Source organism: Mirounga leonina, unplaced genomic scaffold, assembly GCF_011800145.1.
Source record: "Mirounga leonina isolate KUSES-001 unplaced genomic scaffold, KU_Mleo_1.0 Mir_53, whole genome shotgun sequence".
In the NCBI taxonomy this organism is placed as follows: Eukaryota; Metazoa; Chordata; class Mammalia; order Carnivora; family Phocidae; genus Mirounga; species Mirounga leonina.
In genome coordinates, this window is record NW_023270807.1 from 16606903 (window position 1) to 16613847 (window position 6945).

The following is a 6945-nucleotide window of genomic DNA, read 5'->3' on the forward strand; positions in this document are numbered from 1 at the left end:
GCAGACTCCCTGCCAAGCAGGGAGCCCGATGCGGGACTCGATCCAGGGACTCCAGGATCGTGACCTGAGCCGAAGGCAGTCGCTTAACCAATTGAGCCACCCAGGCGCCCTAAAGTGTACAATTTTTTTTTACTGTTCTTCAAATAAATAGAAAAAATACTCATAAAAAGCTTTTTTGTGGGGGTTTGTGCTCTGTTATTATTTTACAGAGTAAGTACTTTGCATAGAGCTGAGCACACTAAGGGTTGTAAATCATTTACCAGTGCCTATATAACATGTCTTTAAGAGAATGCAGGGATATATAGCTCTAGAGAACCAATATAGTTAACATATTATCAACAGCCTTAAGTTTGAGGGCTGTGTTTGTTACTTTGTATGTTTTGACAGTATCTAATGTTCTAGCAAAGCCAGCACTTGCACAGTTGATTTATGACTTACAATTTCAAGGGCACTAAATATCCCCCAACAAATTTTAAAAACTCGCTATAGCTTGTCACACCCTTAATATTCCATCCCTAAGGTCATCTAAACCCATCTTGCTTAAAACAGTTATGTTTCCTGCAAGGTTGTCAGATATCAGTCACCCATTAGGGTCCTGAGCAGTGGATCACGGCAAAGTCTTGAAGGAAAAGACCCTAGGATGGATTTATTTTACAGAAATAAGGAGGTCAGGATCATGGAGGAGTTCTTCCCCTTAATGGGATACATAACACCCGTGTTCTAAGCATCCCTAGATTTGTGCTAAAACACCAGACCCCTGAAAATGGGAGTTATAGAGCCCTCACATTTGCCAGAAGTAACTATTACAGCTAAGCTGGTGTTATATATTCATCTAAACTCCCTAGACACTGTCAAAAGCAGTACTTCTCGAGTATATAAAGGTAGAAAATCTATATTTTGGCATATACTGAACTGCAGTATGGAATTACTTCCCATCCACATTTTTACTGTGTTGTGCAAACAGTAACCTCAGGGGAGGCAAAGGAATCATTGAAGGTTGAGCGAGAAACCATATTTCTAACTCACATACATATACAAGGCTCTTGGTAACTCTTTAGAAATATCATCTATACACTTCACAGAGAACTTCTCTCCCTACAGAAATGAGGGAGTCAAAAAAAAAAAAAAAATGAGAGAGTCATATTCTTCACACCTTATGCAAGTCTACTTCCCCCCAAAGAGCAAGATATCTCTGTATCTGTCATATGGTTCAAGGGGCCTAACAGATTACATAACATAGACAAAAAACACTAAAGTATAATGTTGACAGACATAGACTGAGTTGGCTGTCACAGTAAATAAGGGTTGATTGAAACAGTAAAGAAAAAAAGAAAAAATAAGAATATGCTAAATAAGACAAGAGTCAAGAGAAAGCCTTCATTGACAGCCATTATATGTTATTTGCATTTATAGTTTGGATGGAAAAACTTGAATTAAGTTTCATCCCCCCCAAAATCACTTTGAATTCTTTATACTGTCTTGATGATCAGAAATCTCAACTTAATTTAGTTTTATTTTTTTAAAGATTTCATTTTTAAGTAATCCTACACCCAAGGTGGGGCTCAAACTTATAACCCCGAGATCAAGAGTCATATGCTCCACCAATTGAGCCAGCCAGGCACCCCTCAAATTAATTTTAGAACACTATATGGTGTAGAGTAGCTATTAAATAAATGTTTGTTGGATTAATAGATTCATTAAAAAGGAAACAATGCAGACAACACTTTGTGAAGTTTACATTTGAAGAGAAAGAGGTAGATTTGCTGCTAAAGGAAAGAAATTAAGTGTTCAGTAATTTATTTTCAGTGGGAAATATGAGAATTTTAAAGGCAACAGGAAGAATTTATTGAAAGAGAGAGGTTGGAATATAAGCAAGGACAAAAGTAGTCCTCAGCATTAACAATCCCTTACTGATTAGATATATATAGGATATAACATTTGCTAATATTACAAAAGGTGAGTCATTTTAGAGTATCTTTGGTTAAGCACTAAATACTATAACTTATTCCCTTTAAATGAACCATGAAGATCACTTTAACTATAGTAAGTGAGTCATCACAGCCCCAGCATTATATTTTTTATAACTTGTGCTGAAATTAATGTTATGTCTTTCCTTTGCGTCAAAAATATAGCACGTGAATCTTAAAATAATCTGGCAAATAAGTTATTCATGATACGGTTATTTGATTCTGCTAACTAAAGGAAGAAAAAAATCATTCTGCGTGTGAAAACAATGTGATTGTCTTTGAAGACATAAACTTTAAACAGGTAAAAGGTGATGCATTTCCAGCAGCGGCAGCCACACCTCAGAAACAGGGAGGAGGGAGCGTGTTCCCGGGGTCTTTCCGCTCCACTTGAGGATAGCTGCCGGTCAGATATATTGAACAGTTTCGGGGGCTGCTCTGCCTCAGTGAGCAAAGCTATCAAAGAAACCAGCAGAGTAGCACACTTCCGACGGGGCTGGGGAAACAAAGGGTAGAGCATTAAACACACACAACAAACACTCCCGAGGAGAGAAACTACAAAAATGAGCAATCAGTCTCTGTGTGAGAGTACTATTTTTTTTTTTAAGGTGAACTTATTCACCCATTTGAAGATCCAATTTGCCAAATTACAACATTTGAAAATTACAGTGATCTGCTATCATAACTAAGGCGTTGATGTGTGCGGACACCATGTGGGTTCTGATGCTGCTGCCTTAGTCGATTGTTCTTCAAGTGACTACCTGATAATCCTCACGCTTTATCTCCTCAAAGATCTCTTAAGGTCTAAAGAAATGAAATCCTTGGAGGTATCGTTGAGAGACATGAGATATGCAAGAGTGAATTTCTAACATGGAAGAGCTTACCACAGGCATCTTTTCCACTTGGGTGGAAAAAAAAAAAAAAAAAAGAGCATCTCCCCTTTTGTGGTCCACTTGGCAGGGCTAGATCCTTGGCCGGTTAATAGCATGATCAGAGCAAGTAGGAGTCCGGCCGCTGGAAGGGGCCCTTCCTAATTAGTGTGGTAGCGACACATGTCCTCTTAGATGCAGCACCGGAACAGGATGTGGCTTTGGCAGTACTCTTTCTCGGAACAAAAACATGAAGAATATGGGGCATCTGTCTGTCCATCAACTCTCTAGGTGACACACGGAAAGTCAGCAAGACCTGGATCTCTGTCTTCAGCACCCGTCTGACATCCAAAAACACAAGTGCCTCCATAGCCTCAAGTCATATCACCTTCCACGGTGTTCCTAAGCAGAACTCAAAAACTAAACCTTCTTTGTTAGGAACTGTACTTGCAAATAATTCCTTCAGATTTCCATCTTAGTTCCTTTTGTTGTTATGGAGCCTTTTCAACTGTTCCCAAGGATATTGACAAGGACTCAAGAGAGGGCCTGCGCTGGGGTGTGTATGGGTAGGTTTACTCTGCCTCCTCTTTTGGTACAGTAGGTGTAAGAACACAGCCAGTGGTAAGCACCAGGAGGCTACCCAACTCATTTTAAGACCAAAGACATTGGGGCTTTGTCTAAATGAAGAAGCACTTCCAGGAAAAAAAGGGAAAGTGTGTCAGTTATGTCAGATGGCGTCTCGCATTTCTCTACCTCAAGTTCAAACCTTCTTCTCTTGCTTACAGGCTCAGTATCTTCCAAAGGTCAAGAGTCAGTACTGGTACTAAGCAATGGGAACATAAGGAGTCCTAATTTAAAGTCCTGAGTCTGGGCTTCTGCTATCACTGTCCTTATCTGATTCCTTGTGATCCAGCTGTGACCATTTGCCCAGTTATGGTCAGTTAGCACCTGCACGTAATCTACACTATAACCATCAGCCACTAACTGCTCTTTATTCAGCCATGTCATAAGCTGTGATGTATAAAAAAACCATCCGCATGACTGCCTGAGGCCCATAAAGTCAAAGAGAGAGCTAGATTCACACCAAAAGGAAAACTTGTGAACATTTGTATTTATAAACTGGTGAGCTTTATTTGACAAATTTCATCGAGGATTTTAATGGACTCTGGATTATAGCCAGGGAAGATAAAGTAGAGGTGACAACCATGTATTAAGTATAGTCATTGTTAAAAAGAGGATGATGAAATTGCTTTTTTAGTTTTACCACTGGTACATGAGTTAAAACATAATTTAGATGAGACTTAACAGTTATTTAAAATAATGGATGGGGGGCCTGGGTGGCTTAGTCGTTAAGCATCTGCCTTCAGCTCAGGTCATGATCCCAGGGTCCTGGGATAGAGCCCCGCATCGGGCTCCTTGCTCAGCGGGGAGTCTGCTTCTCCCTCTCCCTCTGCTTGCCGCTCTGCCTACTTGTGCTCTATCTCTCTGTCAAATGAATAAATAAAATATTTAAAAATAAATAAAATAAAATAAAATAAAACAAAACAATGGAAAGTAAACCAGCCCAGGTGTCAGGAGTCAAACATGCTCTTGTGCAGGGCAAGAGGCATTTCCACATACCCCAGTTAAGATACTAGGCAAGTCATTTAGTATCGTCTTTTCTCTCATGTGTATCTATATCTGTTAAACAAAAGATTCATGCACATAATCTTCAGTTCCAAATTTATTGGAATCTGTTAATGACTATAGAGGAGCCCCCCACCCCACCACCCCTCATCTCCCTCCCCTGGCAACCTCACCATAACCTCAGTGTAGACTGGATATTTTCAGCTGATTCAGAGTTTGCATGTTGTATTATATTGACTTTTACACTGTCAAAAGTGCTAAAAAATTTTAAAGTCAATCTGGTCATGTTACATAGTATGTTAAAGCCGGCTGCTATAACAGGCAAACCCAGAAACAGATGAGAAGACAGTTGATTTTTCATTCAAGTAAAGACCAGTAGTTGGGGGGGGGAGGGAAAAATTCTGCTCCATGTGGTCATTGAGGGACGCGGGCTAATGGGGTCTCCACTGACTTCGACATGTGGCTTCCATTGTTGCCCTTGGTTGCCCTTAGTGCCACCATTCAGTGAAAATTTGGAGAAAACAAGGCACATGGAGCATCAAATGGGAGTTTCCATAGGCTAGGACTGAAAGTGTTATGTATAACTTTTGCTCTGCTCCTGAGAGGAAGAGAGGTAGATTTAGGGAGCGGCTAACTAGTTTGTGCCACATATCCAGAAAGTTGTTTCAGAGCAGAATATGATGTATACATTCTCTAAGCCCCAGCTCAAGTCCTCTCTGTTTCATAAAAATTTGCTTCTTTACCACTGGCAACAACTTACTTCCCCCTCTAAACTTTTTATCTGTGTGTTTTGACACTTCATCATTTTGTCTTGATATTTTGATGAAAATATGTCTCCTCTGTTAATACCAGAAACCCTGGATAACAGAGACAGTCTTAAGCTTTGCACATCCTATCTCCTACCCTCTCACTTGTCATCCAGTACAATGCACTTAATTAAAGCCATTAAATAAAATAAATTTGATTCATTAATCTTGGTGGGTTCTTTCAAAATACAGATAAATGTAAGTATATTATAGGAATGGTGGGAGGGAGCAACTATTTTTTTTTCCCCAGGCCCATTGCCAAGGACAGTGCCTGGCATGTGAAGGGCACTCAAAATTATTTGTTGAATGAAAAACAAAAGTTCTATGATTCTACATTCTGTGATCATCGGGCCCTGCTACTTTTCTTGTGGTCAAATGCTTATGACAAATTCTAGTAGTTTAAAATAATAATAGCTAACACTTCCATAGTGCTTACTGCATGCTAGACATATAGAAAAAAATCATTTAAGACAACAGTATTTTGAGATAGTTACTAATGTAAGTTCCTTGTACATATCTACCTTTTGAGCCGGTGCCGGCCTCTAGGGAGGCTTTGTGCAAATTAGAAAAGGCACCAGAGGCCACACCATTCACTAATCTATATTGTCAAAGAACATCCAGAGCAGAGACTTGCTCATAAATGTTGAATGGATGAATGGATCGATGAAAAAACTATACTATTTGAGTAGGTCTGAGTGATAATAATTCCTTTACTTTATTTTTTTATTGTCTGATTTGTTCTAATTTTTCTACAATGTTAATATGTCATTCAGTGTATAAACTTATTTGATAGAGACAAAAGAAATCTATACATAATAAGTGAGGACAAAATTCATCAATCTGGGTGAGTATATTTTTAATTAAGAAAGAAAATTAATATAATGCTTATACCTAACATCCTTTAGTTTCCAAGATATATTCTTTCTTTGATAGAATTTATAGTTACAAATGGTCATTTGTAAATCTTCTTTTTTTAAGATTTTATTTATTTATTTGATATAGAGAGAGCATGAGCAGGGGGAGAGGGAGGGAGAGGAGCAGAGGGAGAGGGAGAAGCAGTCTCCCTGCTGAGCAGGGAGCCCAACACAGGGCTGGATCCCAGGACCCTGGGACCAAGACCTGAGCCAAAGGCAGAGAAGTTCAACTGACTGAGGCACCCAGGCGTGGTCATTTGTAAATCTTTTTATATTTCATTTCTGCAGTTAAAGTTCGTAAAAGTTGAGCTAAATGATACTTATCATTAAGTTTTCATTTTTAAATAGTTATCTAAGTTACATAAAAATCTTACAGAGAATTCACTGAATTTCTCCCTGAATCTCCACCAATGGTAACATCCCACTTAACTATAGCACAATATTAAAACCAAAAACTGACGTTGGTACAATCACAGACTTAATTCAGATCTTAGATACTTCAGATATTCAGATTTCATTAGTTTTATGTGTGTGTGTATGTAGTTCTATGAAATTTTATCACATGTGTAACCACCACCAAATCAAGATACATCTAAAGAATACAATCAAAGAGTATTTTAAAATTAAAATACCCCAAAAATAAAATTGTTAAATCTCTTTTCTATTGTTGTCATCAGACAGTTGGTGGAATTATAATTAATTGCCAAAGTAATTTGGACAAATAAAAAGAGTATTCTCACCATTTTACTATTTAAAGGTGTATTGA

The 6945-nt window shown here is 38.4% G+C and overlaps 1 non-coding gene across 1 annotated transcript; it reads right to left on the reverse strand.

Annotated features, from left to right (window-relative positions):
- Positions 1-3339: 3339 nt before the first annotated feature.
- Positions 3340-3471, reverse strand: LOC118001716. Its single transcript, XR_004676820.1, has one exon. It is a non-coding gene; the product is annotated as a small nucleolar RNA SNORA51 (small nucleolar RNA).
- Between the last annotated feature and the right edge of the window lie 3474 nt (positions 3472-6945).